The sequence below is a fragment of the Peromyscus leucopus genome, chromosome 15 (assembly GCF_004664715.2).
Source record: "Peromyscus leucopus breed LL Stock chromosome 15, UCI_PerLeu_2.1, whole genome shotgun sequence".
Classification (NCBI taxonomy): domain Eukaryota; kingdom Metazoa; phylum Chordata; class Mammalia; order Rodentia; family Cricetidae; genus Peromyscus; species Peromyscus leucopus.
The window spans coordinates 14,851,429-14,873,852 of record NC_051076.1 but is presented as its reverse complement, the minus strand read 5'-3'; positions in this window follow the sequence as shown (position 1 = coordinate 14,873,852).

Sequence of the window (22,424 nt, the reverse complement as noted above, 5' to 3'; positions counted from 1 at the left end):
AAAGGAACCGAAAACAACGGTCTATTCTTTTGCTCCTTGAGCTTGTGATCAGTTCCTACAAGGCATTTCTCCAAACCACTTCTATCAAGATTGCCAGGGTCACAGCAGGACACAGCAAAGCACTGTTCCTTCATTCTCCAAGAACATTTACACGCAGGTCGCAAATGCACACTGATGACTTCCAGTTGCTTTCAAAAACACCAGTGCAATTTAATCTCTTCACGTTTCTTTCCTTTTAATAAAATAACTGCCACTTGAAAATCATCCCTTAATATGGAAATGTTTGCATCCTTTCTTCAAGACGTGGAAATGTTTAGGGAGCACACCAAAATAGTGAGCAATGTTGAAGAGCTTGGTGCTCCGTGAGGATACACATGTTGAGGAACCATGGATGTGTAAGAGTTGATGACTATCTAATGAGCTACAGGTCCTGCTCTGGGTCTTATAATCTCCCCACGTTTTTCACAGCTATTGGTAGTCAAATCCACAGACTCTTTCACATGTCTTTTGATCTGAACCATCTCAGGCTGATACAGCATGCAAATTCATTAAGTCTTCATGCTAACTTGGTGGTATTTGTGGTCCAGTTTGGTTTTCCTTGTCCACTGTCCTTTCTGTTTAAAATCACCTGAGTCCATTCTTGTCCATCCATGATGGACAGACAGACGACTTGGGTTCTCATTTCTCATTTGAAGTGGAGCCATGACCTCCTGATTACTTCATCTTGCTTTGCCTTAAACAACACTGTGCTCATCTAACCAGTTACCTGAGCCATAAATACCTCTTGAAACTCTGGGTTCCCCTTTCCTGCTCATGGGAACCCTTTGTCTCTGCTCTTCATGCAAGGTGCTGTGTAGACAGATGGCTCTGTGCGTCTGGAGATTCACCCACCCCATCTGTTTGTAAAGTGCCACCTTCTTGCTTTTCTGGGCACAGTGGATGCTGAGTGCTTTCATTCATCTTTTGGCTGAGGTATGTGTATCCCCCTAGTTTAGGGGAGGTGCCGATCATTGGAAGATAGCAGATATGTCTCACTTTTAGTGATTTCTAGAGGTTAAAGAGAGCTCTGAGCTTAAGGCTGTTTCTTCTTCCTAGGGTCACCCATAACTCATGTCTGATTCTCCCTCACCCAGTTAAGTTTCACTAGGTCATTTCAGTTCCATCTATCACCAGAGTTGAGACCTTCATTGCGGCTGCATCATAACCCAAATTTCCCTTTGGTGAAATATGGTCTTCCTCCTCCGGTTAGGCACTGATCTTAGGAGCACTCTCAGGAAAAGTTCCTACATTTCAGTGGCGGTCTACTCAAATCCAGTTCCTAACAGTAGCCATTCTTGAATTTTTCTATGAACCATTGGAGTCTTTTCTAAACTGCTATAGAATTTTGTTTATATGATAGGATAGGATGCATACTATTTAAATGTCTTAACATCAGCTCCAAGAAGGCAGCATCCTTTGGAGCATCCTCCCCAGCGAAGGACACATGACTCTTCCTGGGTGAAGATGACACCATGTGTCACATTTCTGCTTTAGAAATGAATTTCTTCTGCCCGTTCCCACTCTCATCCCTCAATCACTTGTCTCATGTACCAGTCAGGTCAGGAAACAACTCAGAGTTACAACATCTTTAAAAAGCTAAGATGTGCTTCCAACTCCCTTTAGGAGCCTAATGCAATTGAACTCTGGGTTTTGTTCTATTTTATTTTCCTTGCTGACTGTAGCTGACAGAGGAGACACCATCTAAAGCCTTCCTAGTCTTTGTGGCCAAGAGAAAAACTCTCCTAAGAGTCTGATTCCATCAACGAAATGGTCTGACTTAGTATGATCACAGGATGGTGCTTCTGTACACATGCTGTTGGTGGGAAGTGGTCACATTGTCCCATCAAATCTTAAGAAGGTTGGGAGTGAAACCCGCACACCTGGAAGACAGAAAGCTGAGATCATTCAGTGAATGTTTCAAGACTACCATGGCTCAGCGTAAAACTGAGTCCTTGCTCTGAGTATGAGAGTGCCCCGTCACCTCATGTCTCTTGAACCCCACCACCCGGGATGAAAGTCTACAGCTATAGACACAGGTTCTGACTGTATCTGGCTCAGAGTTCATCAGATGCTTAGAGTAGGAGTGGAAGAAGAAAATCCCTGAAGAAGGAGGTGTGCCTGTCCTGTATGACTTGGAGGCAAGAGAGGCTCTCCCCTGTGTTTAGACAGGCCTCTGTTGAAGAAGAAGGGCATTTGTTGAAAATCTGTCTTGGGTTGGGAAATACCCATCTACTTTTGAGGGACTCAGGATTTTGCTGCACACACATGCACAGACATACACACATGCACACACAAAGCAGTTCTAATTGGCATTTTTGAACCCATTAAAGACTCATAATAGTCTAAGTAACACAGAAAGGACTTTTGGGGATCCGTGTCAGTGACAAGCAATTGGCCCAGCCATTGTTGTTTATTATTATTAATTGTCAGCTTCCAGTATTGCATCTACTAGGTACTGTGGTACATGCCTGACCATTCTTAGTATGTCTGAGGCTAGTTAGAGGGTACGTGAGGCCCTATCTCAAAACAAAAAAGCAAACAACTAAAATTAAAGCTGAAATAAAGAGCCCAGCTTTTCAAATATCATTTTCATGAGATGATTTCATGCAGTTCATGTAGAGTTCCTTGAACCCCTAAAATTAGCTGGGCTCTTGAAACAGTGTACTACAGTGAACAGAAAGGTCCTGACTAGATCTCACAGCCTCAAGGGTCTGAAGGTCTCCTTTTGCATCCTCAACTCTCCTCACATTCCTAGTCAGAATCCTGTTTCTTTTTTTCTGAGACATTGGTTCTATATACAAAAAGAATCTTATGTTTCTTAAGTGGACATTTCAGGTATAGTTTAGGTAGGCATATTACTTTTCTCCCTTTTCACACATGGTAGAGTTGAAGGGACAGGAAAACATCAAAACCCTTAGGAAACCTGTAAAGAGGTACTATTTCCTAAGGGGAAATTTAATTGAGGACCATGCTGGTTCCTCAATTCTTACCATCCCAATTCAATTTAACAAAACTGAGGCTTGACACTTTCTAGTTCCCAGACAAATTGAGCTCCTATGTAAATCTAAAAACATCCTTTTTAACTGATGATCTCAGGATGTATTTGTGGCCATGTCACCACACACAGAAACCAGGGCCTCAAGTAATTCTGGGTGCTAAGAAAGTAAGGTTAGAAGCCAAAATTCAACTACCCACTGGTTCCTCAACACAGAACGAGTGTGATTTGATGTTATGATTAATTTAACATGGTCCATGACCTTGAGATAATGTGCCTTGCATTGAACAATGTAAGTCATTAGTGCAGGCAATAGGGCTCGGTTCTATGCAGCCATCACAATGTGTTTCCTCCATTGAAATCAAGCACTTGGGCTGGGGGAAAGCTGCTTACTTCACTAATGCTATCCTCGCTGAATACACTTGGAACCTCTTTACTGGGCAAAATAGTAAACATGATCTTTTGAGTATTCTCCAAGACATTAAGTCAATTTCGCTGCTTGATGGGGGATTCGATTTGAGGAGTGTCGGATGATGATAAGAGCTCTATGCAATCACAGCTGGCTTTCGTTTCTTTTCTTTCTTTCTCTTTTTGAACAGCTAGGATCCATTAAGTTTCACTCCAGTGAAAGAAAGCTAAGGGAAAAAAGCTGAGCAGCACAACGTTGCTTAAAACTCTGGTCTTGACTTCATGGGGTTGGATTGTCCCAGCAATTGTACATCAGCAGAAATGCAGAGTAGCTTCTTCTCTAAGGGGATGGTGTGCTGATGTTATGGCCCTGGTGCAAGAGTCAGTGCATGCTAAGACAGTTATCAAATAGTGGTGTTCCCTTAACTCCCCTTGGAGCTGGCAGCAAGGTCAAGCACCAATGTGAGAAGCTGTAGTAATATCATGCCTCCCCCCTCTCTCACCTGTCTTAACCTTCATAGCACTGGACTGGACTTGCTGTGTCCAGGCAGTCCTGACCAAACCTCTCACAGCCATTTTCCTCTCCTGTCCTCTCTCATGGTTCCATGACTGTCCTTGAGGAAACTATTCCAAATTACCCCCAAAGAGGTCAATAGACCGAAGAACTGATTCCATCCATACAGCAGGCTTTCTCTTTGGGCTGCCAACCAGCTCCCAAATAATGACATGGAGACTTATTATTAGTTATGAATGCTCAGCCTTAGTTTAGGCTTGTCCCACTAGCTCTTACAACTTACATTAACCTATTTCTCTTTATCTATGTTTTGCCCCAGGGCTTTTTACCTTTCTTTCATTTTGTCTGTCTAACTTGTCTGCTTCCTCTGCGTCTAGCTGGCTAGTGGCTGCCTGACTGCTTGGCCCCCAGCATCTCCCTCTTTTATCCCTAGTTCTCTCTTGAGCTCAGATTCCTCTTCCTACTTATTCTCTCTGTCCACCAGCCCCACCTATCCCTCTCCTACCTAGCTACTGGCTGCTCAGCTTTTTATTAGACAATCAGGTGCCTTAGGCAGGCAAGGTGAAACAATGACACATCTTTACATAGTTAAACAAATGTAGCATAAGCAAATGCAACACATCTTTACATAGTTAAACAAATGCAGCATAAACAAATGCAACACATCTTTACATAGTTAAACAAATGTAGCATAAACAAATGCAACACATCTTTACATAGTTAAACAAATGCAGCATAAACAAATGCAGCACATCTTTACATAGTTAAACAAATGTAGCATAAACAAATGCAGCACATCTTTACATAGTTAAACAAATGCAGCATAAACAAATGCAACACTTCTTTACAGAGTTAAACAAATGCAGCATAAAACAAATGCACATAAACAAATGCAACATCACACTTTACATAGTTAAACAAATGCAGCATAAACAAATGCAACACACCTTTACAGAGTTAAACAAATGCAGCATAAACAAATGCAGCACATCTTTACATAGTTAAACAAATGCAGCATAAACAAATGCAGCACATCTTTACATAGTTAAACAAATGCAGCATAAACAAATGCAGCACATCTTTACATAGTTAAACAAATGCAGCATAAACAAATGCAACACACCTTTACAGAGTTAAACAAATGCAGCATAAACAAATGCAACACTTCTTTACAGAGTTAAACAAATGTAGCATAAACAAATGCAACTCATCTTTACAGAGCTAAACAAATGCAGCATAGACAAATGCAACACACCTTTACAGAGTTAAACAAATGCAGCATAAACAAATGCAGCACACCTTTACAGAGTTAAACAAATGCAGCATAAACAAATGCAACACACCTTTACAGAGTTAAAGTGATATTCCACAACACATCCAGGTCCATCTTAGTGAACAGTGAGTTTATTGGGTTTACCTCCAGGAGTGACTTGAGCTGCTGCAACATCAGAAAACCACCTCAGCACTGGTGATGGCTCCTGGAAGCTTGTGTTACTGGAATCCCCATGCAGCTTTCGGGCAGTGCCACCCCTGCAGCTTCTAGCCTTCCTAGCAACTGTTTGCTGATTTTTGGAAAGGGGCCTCGAGGGTCTTGTAAATTTAATGGGCTTCCTGAATCCTGTAGACTTGTGAGTTCCTGGAGCCTCTCACTCTTCTTCCTTTCCAGGAAGGAATGTTTCAACCTAGAGCAAACAGGTACACGGTATCACTCTATGACATTGACAGAGAGTGGACGCATCTGGGATAAAGCTTTGGGCTTAAAATAAGATTTCAGTGGAGGATCCGTTCTCACTAAGGACTCCCGCCTTGACCACGTGGCCAGTCTGCCTTCTTGGAGTCCTGATTGACTCCAAGGCACAGGTTATGCTTGCAGAGTGTTCTTTTACTCCTCTTTGTCAGAGGCTTTGAATGCATAGCTCCCCCAGGAAGGCTGGAGAGCTGATGTTTGCTAGCCTTCTGGCCATTCTCTCCTTGCTGGTAGTAATGTGTCCCCTGCCTTACAGAAGTGGGGGGACACTCAGGAAGGCTAAGTAGCTCACCCCAAAGCTTGTCCTGGGGATTTTTCAAGCCAGGGTTAGATTAGGATCTGCCAGCAGTGGTGTACTGGCAATGGCTTGTATTTGGGCACCAACAAATGTCTTTGTCTCTTTCCAACTCATACACAAAGGCAGCATGGTGAAATTGTGAAACAAGCCACCATGGGAGTATTCATACCATGGTAATGAACAAGAGTTGCAAACCAGAGCTTCTGTACCCACTACTGGAGAATTAAACATTTAGCATTATAAAGAAAGAGACAAAACCCAGTTACGCTACTGGGCTTATGTGACTTTAATGTCCACATTCTTTCCATTGTTCCAAGGTTCTTTGTAAGGGCTTGAAAGAGTTGGGTATGTACAAACTGGATCATTGGGATTGCATGTTTTATTTATAAGACTAGGGACTTATTTCAGTGTGGTCTGGGTCCCAACACCAACCAGTCAAAAGAGGAACCTCATAATACAGACCACTCTTTTCTACCCAGGCTCTGTGACTCCACATAGCTATGCTATCTACAGGAATGAAGAGGAGGAGCCTGGAAAGCTGAGTGAACATTCTCAACTTATACTCCACTAATTGAGGGCTGTGGGCATCAAGTTCATATGCATCAAGCAAAAGAATTCATCCATGTGCAGTCACCAAGTATGGAGAGATAGCACGAGGTCAATTTCTGAATTGAGTTACCAGATATATGGCCCAGAGCAAGTCTTTTTTAACTTTTCCATGCTTCAGTTTCTACATCTGTGTATGAGTCTGTGGGAGACCATCTCCAACCTGCTCCCACCTTTCAAAGGGTTCTTGAGTAGAGGAGAGAGGAATGAGAAAATATTAGGCAGAAAGATAGAAGAGACAATAAGAAAGACAGAGATACAGGGTAGCTTTGGGAGGGTTCTGGGTCAATACCCAGCCACCCAGTCCTTTATTCAAAAGGTATTTTTATAAGATGCCAAGGGGAGAGGCAAAAGACTTCTCCCTTGTAAGATCAAAGCACACCATACAGCCAAGTGTAGACACTTCCAAAGACCTGGTAAATACACCCCTGGCAAAATCATCCCATTATGCAGCCCTACTGGGTAAAGCAAGCTCAGACTTTGTGACCTTGTGTAAGGTCTCACTAGGAAGCCTCTGTGGGCCATCACACATTTGAAGTAGCATTATGTTATCCTTGAAGTAAGGAAGAAGAGGAGATGGTATATGGATTAAAGATATCTAGTTTTAGTTTATAGCAAGCTAAACCCATGTGTGCCTGAAAGCTACATGCTTATATGTCCTGGTATTTAATAATATATCTATCTGTCTCATAGGGATCCTATCTTAATTCCAGAGCAATGTGACACTTGTGCTGGGTATAGTAAGAAGAGAAAGGAGACTCTGAAGCTCAGTTCAAATGGTAGCAGCCTGACAAGCTTATTCATAGCCTTTGGGTTTTAAATATTAGTTTCCCCCTCTGCAAAATAGCAGTAAATAACATTATCTAGCTTATAGACTTCTAGGGCTAATAGATTTTCATGGGCATGCTTGGCATATGTTTTGATAGCTCAGTCTTTACCATAGCTAATGAATATAAGCAATTTTTCTTGTTACCACTGTGATAGGCTTTTAGAAGTCTGAAGTGTTGATCTTCACATGCCTAGAGATGTATTTCTGAAGTCAACTATGCTGAGTGGAGAGTGTTAAACACTGGAGTTGGAAAGAATCTAGGGGAACCCCCTGCCTCATCCCGCCTGGAGAGGAGATAGTTGGAGTCTAGCAGACCCACTCCTCATGCAACTGCAGAGAAGGTTGATATGCAGTTATTTTATAAAATAGAGGAAGAAGAGCAAGCTGACTCCATGTGACCTAGACAAGGGCCAAGTGATGTAAAGATACTCAATCATTTGTTCTTGTTGATTCACATTTTAGGTGATGAGGAGGGAGCTGCTTTTGCTTTTTGTGCCTGGTGCTTCCTAGGAGGTGTGATGCTGAAGGAAAGTGGGGTGATTTGGTATGATCAAGATAATTGGAAGCAAGGTCTGCACAGAGAGCTCAACAGTACAGCACAGTTCCGTCTGTTCTGATTTCCATGGAAAAAATGCATCCATTTATAATTTAATAAGGATGCCCCCGAGGACAAACAATGCACTGACAATTTTTCCACCTCTTTGAAGAATTCCCCAAGTGCCGAGAGACTTTGAAATTAGACAGAGAAGCTTACATGATGACTAATTTGGTTGCAGATTTCTGCCTATTCTTGTTAGGCAGGCTACTGCTTTCTCTGACCCTTGTGTGACCCAAGCCAATGGCAGATTTATCTGAATTCTTACTGGATACTGTCAAATAAAGAGATGTGGTTGACCTTTGGCAAGGCAACCCCCTTTCTCTACAGTCAGAGATGCCATTGAAAGACTGAACTGGACAGTAATAGAGCAGAGTTAGGGAAATCTCTGAAATCTGGTCCCAGGGAATCTACTTTTCAGCTGTTAAGGTGACTTATCCTGGTCATGATGTTGTCTGTAAGCTCAGTGGTTAAACTCCCTTTAGGTTTGGATGAGCTATTGAGATACAGGGCTTTTCTCCCTATTGACAAAGAACATAAGCACAGGCATTTCATTTTATGGTTTCCCAATTCTAGCCCCAGAGCCTTTACTTATTTCTTTCCAGTTCTTTCTTTTTTAAAATCTTGAGATCAAGTACTAACTTACTTATGTAGGACAACTTCAGTGCTCATCTTCATTCCTCTGAGTTAGACCAGGGGCTTCTCAGATCGTTTGCATGTGCAACCCCCTTTTTGTGCCTGAGAAATGTTTGTGTGATTCCGGGTGGGAAAATGTTAAGTCTTTGCTTTCCATAATTGAACCACTATGTTTCTATATCAGCAGAAAAATTTGTAGGTACAGTAAAACCACTGCAATTCATAACATGCAATAGTCTAGCATTGGAGTCAACATGTTTCAGGCAGCATTTGTTGGGATTTCGTGGCTGGATGGTCATTCTGTGTGACAGTGTGGGGTGCTCTGAACCAGGCTGTGGGGCAGCTGCATGGTACGTGAGTGAGCCCGTCAGATTTTTGAATTAAGGTTTGGTGATTGTGCTTTCACAAAACTTTTACTGTTGTTATTCTTTTTAATTTCAGTCTTCACATTCATTTAACCCAATGCAGGATTGCAGTGCTGAGGGTAGGCTGTGAGAGCTCAGCCATAGATGGGATGTCTATGTCATCCCCACCCCAAACCCTTGCAAGGCTCAGGAAGCATTGCGGAGGACAGGGTGGAAAGAATGTAAGAGCCAGCTAGGGAAGAGAGACATCAAGTTCTGACTCCTGGATATGACATGGCTCTTGTGTGCATGAGCTCACAGCCTGCACAGTTACCTTGCACAACATCAAACCAGTCAACGTTCTGGTATGAATGTGCGAGAGGCTGATGTTGTTTGAATCTTAAACGGTCTTTTAATAAAAAGCCCAGAGCCAGATATCAGAGTGAAAGCTGAAAGATCTGAGAAGCAGAGCAGGCCACAGTCACCACCTATTACCTCACCAACTGCATGAATCCTCTGACTGAAATCTTCTGAGTCCTTGCCTGAATGGGTCTCAGCTGAACGGCTTTAGTTCCTGTTTCCTCACACCGTATGTACCTTTCTCTGCCCTGCCGTGATTTCCTGGGATTAAAGGCGTATGTGCTTCCTTCCCAGTACTGGGATTAAAGGTGTGTGCCACCCCTGCCTGGCTCTGTTCTCAGTGTGAACTCGAACTCAGAGAGATCCAGACGGATCTCTGCCTCCCGAGTGGTAGGATTAAAGACGTGTGTGCCACCACTGCCTGACCTCTATGTCTAGTCTAGTGGCTGGCTCTGTCCTCTGATCCTCAAGGCAAGCTTTATTAGGGTACATAATATATCACCACAGCTTATGAGGCCCCACACCTAGGTGAGGACCTAGTTGCAGTTGGTGGCTGCTGGGGGGAACAAGAGTCACTTTTCTATGGGAGTGTGGCCATTGGTCTGTTGTCCGTGCTCCACGCCCATAGGCGTATAGATAGCACTAATTGGACTCAGTGGGTTATAAAAAAACAAAACCAAACCAGGATATGAATGTGGGAGGGTGATGTGTTGGGAGGAACTGGCAGGGGGTGGGGCAAGACAGGTGGATATGATCATGATCAAAATACATTATAAACATGTATGAAATTTTCAAACAATAAATTAAAAATGAATTAAAATATGCCAGGAATTATATGAACTATATTTCCTTACTCTCACACTGAGCAAAATCTATGCAGTGGTTACTTGTTTCCTTTCCTAATATTTTTGCTCAAATTCTGTTTCTGAACAATGGGGTATTGTACATTCTAACGGCCTTGCATCTTGCATGGTAAACGGGGCACTTTGTGCCAAGGGACATGTTGCATAGTTTTGCTGTTTCCACGCAAACAAGTGGTAAAACTTTCTGCTTGAGTGAAAGAGGTTATTGTCCAGTGCTTTGATGGAGGCCTCGTGACCCCTAAGTTTCAGTACTTGGTGTCTTCCTGGTGTGTCCTTATTAGGGAATAAGTCATCGTTTTCCTTTGTAGGAAGGAGTCTGCCATGAGAATGGTGTTCCTGAACACGTGTGCACACCAATTACTGCCCGGGAGCCACGTTCTCTTTGGCTCCAAGAAGATCCTAGGCAGAGTGACATTGACTGAGTTGTTTCCCAATTTTCATGCCACAGAATCCTTGTGTGGTGGCGCTTGGCATTACTATGCCTTTGCACTTAGAGGCAGTGAGAAAAATCTAGCCACCCAGGGGGTTTTCTGGGGCTTGTCACTCTTCTTGACCATAGTACATGGCGGGGTGCATTCTGAGACCCTCTACCAACGTGGAGAGGCAGTGCTATTGTTCCAGATCCAGGGCTGACCCGTGGAAAAGGGCAGACGTCATGAGGCTTCATGCTCCAGTCCAGTGCCACAGAACTGAGAGAAAATATACTGATCCCGGCCGGAGCCACTCTGCTTGGTGTGGCCTCTCAGCAAGCTCAGGGATGCTTCTTTCTGTCCCAGTTTTCATTTCTTGAGCCTTCTTTTTTCTTACGAAGAAAACAATAGCCATCATAGACAAGTCAGAAAATAGTTAGGCAAATATGTAATTATTTGTGTTTATCCCCTCATCTTTGATTGTGTGTGTGTGTGTTCACGTGTAGAGATGTACTTATATGTACATGCACATGTGAGGCTGGAAGACAGCCTTGATGATCATTCCTCAATGCTATCCATTTCATTCTTTGGGACTGGGTTTCCCATTGGTCGGTAACTTGCTGAATTGGCTAGGCTGGTGGCCAGCAAACCCTAAGGATCTATTTGCCTCTGCCTCCCTAGTGCTGAGATTCCCAGTACTTGCCACTATACTTGGCTTTGTTATTATTTTTTAATGTAGGTTCTGGGGATTGAACTCAGGACCTCATGCTTATAAGGCAAACACTTTCCTGAATGAGCCACATCTCTCCCTTATTATACCACTCAAAGATAGTATATGTACATTTTTAACTTATTATTATTCTCTCACATATTAAATTCTGACCATAATTTCCCCTCTTTCCCTTCTCCCTAGTCTCTCCCCCATTACCCTTCTCCCCCAGATCCACACCCCATCCATTTCCCCTCAGATAAGAACAGGCCTCCCATGGACATCAACCAAACACGGCATAACATGCTACAATAAGAACAAGTACATATCATCACATCAAGGCTGGACGAGGCCACCCAGGAGGAGGAAAAAGGTCACATAGTAGACAAAAGAGTCAGTGACACCCGCACTCCCACTGTTCGGAACTCCCCAAGAACACCAAGCTAACCAGCCATAACATACATGCAGGGGAGCTAGGTCAGAACCCTACAGGCTCCCCGATCTCTGCGAGCCCCCATGAGTCCTGGTCAATTGATTCTGTGGGCAGTGTTCCCGTGGTGTCCCTGACCCCTCTTGTTCCTCCAAACCTTCCTCCTCAGGACTCCCCAAGTTCAGCCTAGTGTTTGGCTGTGGGACTCTCAATCTGCTCTCGTTGATTGCTGGATGAGGTCTCTCTGGTCTCTTTGCTGAGGATTCCGCTAGGCTCCGGTCCCAGAACGCTCTGCAGGCAGGACAAACTATAGGTCAAAGGTTTTGTGGCTGGGTTGGTGTCTCGATCCCTCCCCTAGAGGCCTTGCCTGGTTACCATGTGCATTTTAATCTTTATTTGCCTGGTCTTCTTTATTTATAAATATACAGTTTGTTTGTTTGTTTGTTTATTTATTTATTTTAGCTTGAGATTATCAATGGCTAGTCTCTCACTTTGGAGCAGGTGGAAGGTAAGGAAATCAGAGCACACATGATTCAGTCCTTTTATGTTTATTCAGATGGCATTTCTGATGCTTGTAGGTCTTTGCTTAAAGCAGGCATGCCCACCCAGCAGAGAGGCCCTCCTGTTTGCAAGGCACAGATGCTGACAGATGTCTAGTAAACTCAGCACTCAGTTGCAGCTTCTGTTCCACCCCTGTGCTGCCCAGCAGATAAGACGAAATTGCTAGGACGTGAGATCCGTGACAGCCTCCGCGCTGCAGGACTTCTCACGTCTTTATCATCAGGTCTGTTTACAAAGAAAACTGTTCTGAAGGGTCCCTGCGGAGCAGGAATGTTTCAAGACAGCATATGGTGAAAACGTTACACGAGCTCCAGGCAGCCCTGTCTGCTTCTGACACTTGATTGGGAAAAATGCTCTTGGCAGCTGAGTAACCCTTGAACTTGGCCTGCTAGCTGTCTGGCTGTGGTGTTAACGCTGTCTGGGGCCAGAGGCAGAGAGTGAGAATGACATACAAAGGCAGAGTGTGGTCCTTGGATGATGATGCTGGCGGGAGGCTCGGCTCAGGGGTCTCCCCAGATAGAAACTGGGTTTTGTCTTTCTCTCAGGCTGGAGCCAAAGGTCCAGAGTGTGTCTGAACGCCCTCAGAATATAGCGGGGCAGTGCTACCTTTGGCAGATCGGTGGAGGAAATGGTATGGCTGCCACTTAAACATTTCCGATGCGTGTTTCAGACGAGTGTCCCCCAAGGTCCACATGCTAAAGGTTTGGTCCCTAGGGTGGAGTTTTTAAGGGGTTGTGGTGGAATCTTCAAGAGTTGAGGCCAAGTGAAGGTAAGTTAGGTCACTGGGGGCGTACCTTGAAGAGGATTATGGGACCACAGTTTCCAAGCATTGCTTTTCTCCCCACCCCACTGTGTGAGCAGTTGTTTTCAATACACACCCCTGTCATTTCTATTTGGGTCCCTTGGGGTAGGCTCAAGGCAATGGGGCCACTTAGTTTGTAATGAAACTATAAGAACATGAGCCCAGCAACCCGTTTATCTTTTCTAAGCTAATCACCTCATCAGAACTTCATTGCAGTGACAGAAAGCCAATGCAGATGACCTGCACATTCATGAAGCTAAGGTAGGTGTTGACTGATGGCTGAATAGATAAATAATGTAGTTTATACTGCCAGTATACTGTCCTTCAGTGGTTGAAGAATGGAATTTCACCATCTGAAATACCGTGAATGAAACTGGAGTATATTGTGTTAAGTGAAATATGCCAGGCACAGAAAAGCAAAGCCAATGTCACAGAAGTAGAGAGTAGAGTTGTAGGGGTCCCCGCAAACGCCATGGCCAGCACAGTAACAATCCGTGTGAGGCCAAAAGGAACTCTGGTTCAACACAAGTTAGTTAGCGGGCATTGTTTCAAACTTCAAGAGTCTGACCCCAAGAAGTTTATTTTTGACATGTTTAAGCACAGTACAACTGGGGGAAAAGTTTCCTTATGACAATTACCACAATAAAGATAAGGCATGACTTTGCAAAGTGTGTGGGCATAAGAATAGGTTCTATTGACTGAAAAACAATGCTCAGGAGTCCGGGAAGAGTCTGGAATAAACATAATCATCTGGAGTGGTGGCTCTCAACCTGGAGATTGAACGACCCTTTCATAGGGGTCACCTAAGACCATCAGAAAACACAGATATTTACATTATGAGTCATAGCAGTAGGGAAATTACAGTTATGAAATAGCAATGAAAATAATTTTATGGTTGGGGGTCGCCACAATATGAGGAACTGTACTAAAGGGTTGCAGCATTAGGAAGGTTGAGAACCACTGCTCTAGAGGATTCGGGTGAGGCCTGGCCCTACAGATAGCAAACATCACAGATAACTACATCCATCCTGGGTTCCTCTAGTGCTAAAGCCTGAGGACCTCAGGTCCTCTGCATAGACTATTGGTCAGCAGAGTCTGGTATAGGTACAGGGGGAGTTGAGAAGAAGTTCAATGTGTGCAAAGATGAACTTGGACAGCAGCAATGACTTCTAATGTTCTACAGCACAGCAGAGTAACCATGGATGATGAAAATTAATTGTATTTTTCAAAACAATCAGTAGAAAGGATTTTAAGTGTTTCTAAATACAACAAATAAAAGATACCCAAGACGATAAATAAGCTAATATCTCTCATCTGACCATTATAGATTGCATACATGTGTTGAAATTCCACACTGGGGGCTCTAGAGATTATTAAACAATTTAACAAGACAACTGAAGTATTCAGAGAATAGGAGTGAGGGAGGGCAAGGCAAAATGACCAGTGGCGGAAGGAGAAGCTCAGTTACCAGAGAGCTCCTCCCATCCAAGCCTTGTGCCAACTGTCGCCAAAGTCCTGCTCTTAAAGGGTAGCTGGGGACAGTGGATATTTTGTGGGTTTTTGGCCAATGATGACAGCTATGAGGATAATTTTTAAAAAGATCTCTACTTTCTTTCTATATTCTCATTTGGTTTATATAACTATGATGTTTCCCAGCATACATAAGAGCAAAACCTTCCATTCCTCAGCTGCTTGCAGTTTCCGAAACTCTCCTGGCTCATCCGTTTTGTGAGTCTTCGTTTGCTGTTCTTGTTACCCTTGCTTTGTGGATGGGACAGTAGGTTTGAAGAGGTTAAGCTTGTCACACAGCAGAAGGGACAGCTGTCTGAAGGTGTTGTGGGCAGAGTATGTGATGTCACCCCCGGGCTCATGATCGGAATGATTCTTGGATTCGGATTCGGATGCTGTTTCGGGAGGTTGTGAGAACTTAAGATGTGGGGCAGAGCTGGTGGGGTAAATCTCTGAATCTGATGTAGCAGGAATCTTAAAAGTTCTTATTAATAAAAATCAAACCTGAGGCCAGTTATTGGGGTCAATGCTGGTAGATCAGAGAGACAGAACAAGCCACAGCTATCTCACCTCACCAGTTCCTCAGCTGGTCTTGTTTCCTCAGACTGGAGGCCTCTGAGTCCTCATCCGGAATGGGTCTCAGCTGATTGCTGCTAGAAGCCTGAATGCTTAACCAGCCAAAATGCTTAACCAGCCAAATGCTTAACCAGCCAAATGCTTCTAGTTTCTGGTCCTCACGCCTTATATATCTTTTTGCTTTCTACCACCACTCCCTGGGATTAAAGGTTGGCTTTCTGGGATTAAAGGCGTGTCACCATGCTTGGCTGTTTCCAATGTGGCCTTGAACTCACAGAGATCCAGAGGGATTTCTATCTCTGGAATGCTAGGATTAAAGGTGTGAGTGCCAACATTTTCTAGCCTTTGTATCTAGTGGCTGTCTGTTCTCTGACCCCAGATAAATTTATTAGAGTACACAATATTTTGGGGAACACAATACCACCTCTCTTTTTGTCTAAAATTAAAAAAGCTTATAACTAATACAAGAAAAACTATCTTCAATAAGTATATGCAATATACAGTCAAGATTACATTAACAATGTCTAGTCCATTAACATTTGACAGATTCAGATAAAAACTCCATTATATATTAACAATGTCCAGTCCAGTAACATCTGATAAACTCAGACCAAAAAATTTTCATTACTTATCTTATTTAAAACAAGTAGTTCCTTTTTAAAAGTAGATTCCATAATCTCCCTTTTTATCTTATCATATCCATATTTTCTCTTTTTTCTTTTCATAATAGATTCATTAGTCTACCTTTTGTCATTTTTATATCTTCCCCTTTTTCTTCAGTGTAGATTCAGTGATCTACCTATTTATCCTATTATTTCTTTATCTTTTTTCTCAGAGTAGATTCGATGATCTATCTCATATCTATATTCTCTTTTTCTTTTTGCTTTCTAGGGGTGAAGATATCTTTAGGGAATCTTGAAAAGAAAATTTTTCGGGTTAATTGTCAAGTCCTGTATCATTTGTCCAGTCTTTGCATAAAAGGAAAGTTCAGGGCTTGTTTCAAGTCTTTGTTCAAGTAGTCTGTCAGGCTGGATCATCTCAGCTAGCCATCTCAAAATTGTCTTAAGCAGTTTGTAGTCCAAAGCAGATCTTTCCGTGGTGTTAATCAGCTTAATGGCTTTACCATAGTCTTTTTGAAGATTTCAAAGTTGCTGTTAGGTGTGGTCATGGTTCCATGCAGGGGGGTAAAAGGTGGGGATTATCCAGGGCCACTTCTCATTTTGCTCTCTGCTTCCTGTCTGACACACGGTGTGGAAATCTCCTCTACCATGGGTTTCAACCACCACGTGATCCTGAACAGAGTCGGGCAACTACAGAAAGAGCCTTTGAAACTGTGGGCCAAAAGAAACCCTTCCCCAGATATTTCGCCAGGGACTTGGTAGCAGCAGAGAGACATATAGCAAATACTGAAGGTAAGGTTTGCCTGATGCAAGAAAGATACGTTAAGACGGATGGTGTCCATGGTTGGGGTGTTGAACGTTCTGTCTCTGCACCTTTTACCGCTAGTTGCATACTGTCCTTCAGGAAGGCACTTTCCAGGATCCTAGTCTCCTCGTCTCTGAAATGATGGAGTCCAAATGGAATCACCACTTTTCATTGGTGAGGCCCCGCCCTCCGGGCTCTAGCCTGCAGCCAGTGTTTCAGCCGCACTGCCCCAGAACCTCGAGCAGCTCTCTTCAAGTGTGTCTGGGTGATCTGCTTGGCTCATCCAGGTTTCTGCCTGTTACCCTACCCCAGCTTCAGAAGATCACTCTCTTCCCTACAAAATGCACTCAAGTTTGCTCTACCCAACCCCAAAGTCCCACCTGTTCTCTTGGGGGAACGGAATGAGCCCCAGGTGTGACTGTAGCCGGTGAGTCTCTCTGCTCCCCACAGGTGAGGTTCTTCAGTGAATGGAAGGCAAGCAAGGAACCTAAAGAGAAGACCCTCCCTTAACAGATCAGCCCCTCGGAGGGTGAGTTGTGTCAGCCAGAGCCATACAGGTTAATACTTGCTCATGGGACTCCTTACTTTTCCTAGAGCCAGGTAGACCACTCCCTGTCCAGGTCCTAACTCAGCCACCTGTCTTTATCAGAAAAGCAAAATCTGCCAAGTGTCTCAGTCACTGTTCTATTGCTGTGAGGGGAGACACCATGGCCAAAGCAAGTTATAAAAGAAGGCATTTAACTGAGGGCTTGCGTATAGTTTCAGAGAGTTAGTCTATGATCAACATGGTAGGAAGTATGGCCACAGGTAGGCAGGCATGGTGCTGGAGCAGTAGCTACGTAGCACATCTGATCTGGAAGTTACAGGCAGAGAATTAGGCTGCTGTGGGCTTTTGAAACCTCATAGCCCACCCCCAGTGACACACTCCTTCAAATATGGCCACACCTCCTAATCCTTCCCAAACAGTTCCACCAACTAGTGACCAAGCATTTAAATATATGAGCCTATGGGGCTCCTTCTCATTTAAATCACCCTATCAAATATTCTCCAGCTTACTTCATTTTTCTTTGTTAGATTGTCTGACACTCATATATTGCATGACAATTAGTCTTCCAGGAGAAAACATTTAGTCATTTTGTTAGGAGCCATATGGCTATCCAATATTGATATATTATAAAAAGTTTTTTATTACCATATGTTAATTATACATAGCAATACAATTCATTATGACATTTTCATACATGTATGCAATATATTTTATCATATTCACCCCCATTATCCAATGAGTTTTACTCTGAGTTTTATGATTATTTAACCAATTTATTTTGCTTACAGGAGCATGGGCAAGGGGCATTTATAGGAACAATGGGGAAAAAAGTCTCTCACTCCCCCAGGAACTATAAACTGCCTATAGATCCTAGGAGGAAGGGCAGGGACCGTGTTGATGGGACCAGTTTTGTACAAGTCATGTGCAGCTAACCACAGATGCTGTGAGTTCAAGAGTGCAAAGGTCATGCTATATCCAGATGACAGAGTTCCAGAACACTCCACCCCTCTTCTGGCTCTTACATTCTTCCAGTCTCATCTTCCTCCATATTTCCAGAGTCTTGGAGGACATAGCAGTAGGCCTCCATTGATGGCCGACCATCACCACTGATATTGAGATACTTAAGATTTTTTTTTTTACATTCATTTTTTTTTTGTGTGTGTGTGTCGGTTTGTATGTGCACATGCTACTACACATGTATGGAGGCCGGAGGACAGCTTTTAGGAGCCAGTTCTCCCCTTTTGCAATGTAGATTGTGGGGATCACGCTCAGGTTATAGGGCTTGTCAGCAAGAGCTCTTACCCGCTGAGCCTTCTAGGCAGCCCAATATTGACATGCAGTTCAAAGTAAAGGTTTAAGTCAAGTACACAGGTAAATGTGTACCTTCAGACAGTCAGGGCTCGACTCCCGGCGCTTCCTCCTGGCTTTTAATATAACATTAAAAGAAACTGAATGACAAAGGACATTTCATCACTCAGTAGTGTTGATTAAGGCCATCACTGCAGCTCCTTTTTTTTTTTTTTTTTATTTCCAGTGAAAAACTCCCTCAAAACTCCACTTGAGGGGCCTGTCACTCATTTGCATGAGTCAGGGAAGCCACTGAGGAGTCTGCATTGGAAATGCTGCTCTTCTGCTTATAATTATAACCCTCACTCGGGGAGAGTCAGGCAGAAGGACCACAGCAAATAGCCCCAATTAGAAAATGACATGTTTGCTGAAAAAAAAAAATTCCCCAAAGGCTTCTGCAGGGACCTGGCTTCCTAACACTTTCTGCTTTCTCAGGCAAGCAACTGGCTGCATAAAAACACAGGAAATCAGCAGAAGGGCTGGGCTTGCCTTTTGAGTCCTCCATCATCCAGCAATTTCAGTCAGGCCCCACTTACACAGGGAGGCTAGAATGGAGCCCCTCAGTCATAGGACTGGGATCTTTTTAAAATGTGGTATTTGGAGACAAGGCCTTGCTTTGCACTTCCCCCTGGTCTTGAGTCTCAGATGCCCCTGCCTTAGTCAGCCTGTGAGTGCTGGTGTTGTAGGTGTGCGCCAACACTCCCCCTTGGAAGGGGCTCTAGAGGAGCACTCAGGGATGAGTGGTATTATGTGTGTGTGTGTGTGATGTGTGTGTCTAGAGGAGCGCTCAGGGACTGAGTGGTATTATGTGTGTGTGTGTATGTGTGTTGTGTATGTGTTGTGTGTGTTTGTGGTGTGTGTTTTGTGCATGTGTGTATGAGATGTGTTTGTGGTGTGTGTGTGTGTGTGTGTGTGTTCCTTTGGAGAGTAAGGAGCTGAAGATGAACAAGGGTGCCCAGAATCCTGTAACTAGACCCTCTTTCTCTTCTCAGCCTTCGTTCATCACCACAAGTCAGGACATAGCATTCTTGTCTGTTTTTCTTATCCACACACCCTCTTTAGTCCCTTATGCAATCCAATCTGAGGCAGGACTTTTGAGATTGCTTAGAGAAGTGTCAAGATTAATTAGGGTTCCAGATAGATCAAAGTCCTACATTTACAAAGACAGGGAGGCTTAGAGTACAATTAAAAAAAAATCTTCCCTGTGCCTCTGTAACAACTATGGTAACAAAAATAAAATTGAAATAGAGAACAGTGCTGAAGAGATGGTTTATGGTTAGGAGAGAACATTGTTCTTGTGGAGAAACTGAATTTGGTTCCCAGCACCCATGCTGGGTGGCTCTCAACTCCCTGTGACTCAAGCTCCATGGGATCCAACTCTTCTGGTCTCTGTGGGCATCACATGTGTGCATATCATCTCCCCCACTCCACACATGTTCTCATAATTAAAAAAACAATATTTTTGCTACTAACGCCAAGGCTCTGATGTGACCAGTTGGTTGAAATAGGAAGATTCAAGCTCATATCATGAAACAAGAAACAATTGGAAGAAGCCAAAGTCTCCGCTCACTTGGCTGTAGGGAGGTCTTCCTTGATCCTTATGTGAGCACCCAGAAAGACTCTCAGGTTGTCTGGACACTCATGGGCCACTGCAAGCCCCAAGGATATTGTAAACCATAAAATCTCAATTAAATAACTAACATATCCAACTCTGAGTGAAAAAGAAAATAAAAGCAGAAAGAAATATGCAATGAGAACAAAGGTCTAGAACTATTAAAACCTTCATTATAGCTGATGGAAATGTGAATGTTACAAATGCTTTTAAGAACTTTTAGGCAGTGTTTAATACACACACACACACACACACACACACATACACACACACACACCTTTTTCTACAACCCCAACAATTCCACTTCAGGGTGCATAGTACTTAACAGACAGACGTGTACACAGAGATCCACCACATGCCATGTATTCAAGTACTTAAAGCCCATGGGTTTAAATAGCAAACTAATCACATTCCTGTCAACAGTAGAATGGCAAAATAAATTGATATAAGGCAGCCCAAGAGAACCCTACAAATGAAAGTGTAGTCTCCATGGATGTACGATCACAAGAATGGCTCTCATTTAACATGCTGAAAGAAAGAAGTCAGACACAGAAGTATGCATAAGATAACATTCCATTTATATAGACACAAACAGGAAAAATGCATTGCCCTGTTGTTCATGGCACAGCTGGAGATGGAAGGTCGGGAAGCAGGTGTGAGGAGGGCACTAGGTTACCAGGTACTTTCTGTTTCTTAGTCAAGGGAATTGATTTACAGGTGCCCTTTGCAAAGAGTTACTGAGTTCTATTAAGTGTCTTTTTCTATGCTTGGATAATACTCCAATAAAAACATTCAAAATATTTGGCACTACTTAATTCAAGCTTTGCATTTCCTCCAAAGCTAAGACTCTCTCGCCATTCCTAGTTAGGCCTATTATGGATTGTGCTGGCTAATTTTAGTCAACTTGACACAAGCTAGAGTTGTCTAAGAGGAGGGAGCCTCAACTGAGAAAACGCCTCCAGAAGATCTGGCTGTAGGCAAGACTGTAGGGCATTTTCTTAATTAGTGATTGATGGGGAGTACTCAGCCCACTGTGGATGGTGCCATCCCAGGGCTGGTGGTCCGCAGTGTTTTAAGAAAGCAGGCTAAGCAAGCGAGTAAGCAGCACCCCTCTATGGCCTCTGCATCAGCTGCTGCCTCCAAGGTCCTACTCCGACTTCCTTCAATGTGGAAGCGTAAGCCAAATAAACCCCTTGCTCCCCAACTTGCTTTTGGTCATGGTGTTTCACTATAGCAATAGTAACCCTAACTAAGACAAGTCGGTAGCAGTGTAGTGAGGTATTGCTGTGACAGACCTGACCATGTTTTTTGGAGGGTCGTGGAAGGACCTTGAAACTTTGGGCTAGCAAAGCTGTTGAGTATGAAGAGCTCACTAAGTCGTTCTGTAGGAGTTTGGAAGAAAAGAATGGGGGCAGTGAAGACGATGGAGGCCTGGCTTGTGAAGTTTCAGGGGGAAGCAAAGACTCTACCAGGACTTCTGTATGAAGAATCTGTGGTGTCAGCTGGGGCTGAAGAGTCAGATGTGACTAATAAAGAGACCAGGACCGTTGGAGTGAAACCTTTTGTTCCTGGGACAATCAGTGATTAATAAGATTAAGATTAAGAAGAGACTGGCATCACTGAGGTGAAATCTTCTGGGAAGTTCTTCCTGAGAGTCAGCACACAGAAGCTGTATTCCAGAGGCAGCCAAGGGTGTACCTCACACTGGCAGCCAAACTTGGTAACTCAGGTGGTACTGGTTTTGAAGGCATGAAGGGCCTGGCTGAGCAGCTGAGACATGGCACTGTGAGAGGCCAGGGGAGGCTATTGGTGAAAGTGCAGCCTCAGTAGCAGTTGAAGACTCAGAACTGAAGGGGTCATGCAGAGAATTTGAGGCTTGGCACCAGGAAGAAAGCCTAGGAGAGGCTATTGGTGAAAGTGCAGCCCAGTTGCAGCAGAAGACCCCATCATTTTGGAGATGCCAGTACCATGGGATGACCACCAAGAACAGCAGCAGCAGTGGAGTGGAGCCCCCTGGAGCCTGGAAAATAAGCTGTGTGTGCTGCAGAGGGCAGAACTGGAGAAGCGACCCAAGTCCTTTGGAGGAGCCCCAAAGATTGTGAGTGAATCCTAGATAATTGGATATTGAGTTATTTACACTTTTTGGAGTTTGATTTTGCTTTGATTTGATTATGATTGTGCCCTGGTTCTTCCCTCTTAAAGTAAGACAGTATTTAACTTATTTTTGAGCCTAAAGCTGAGAGATTGAATGTTTAAAGAGAT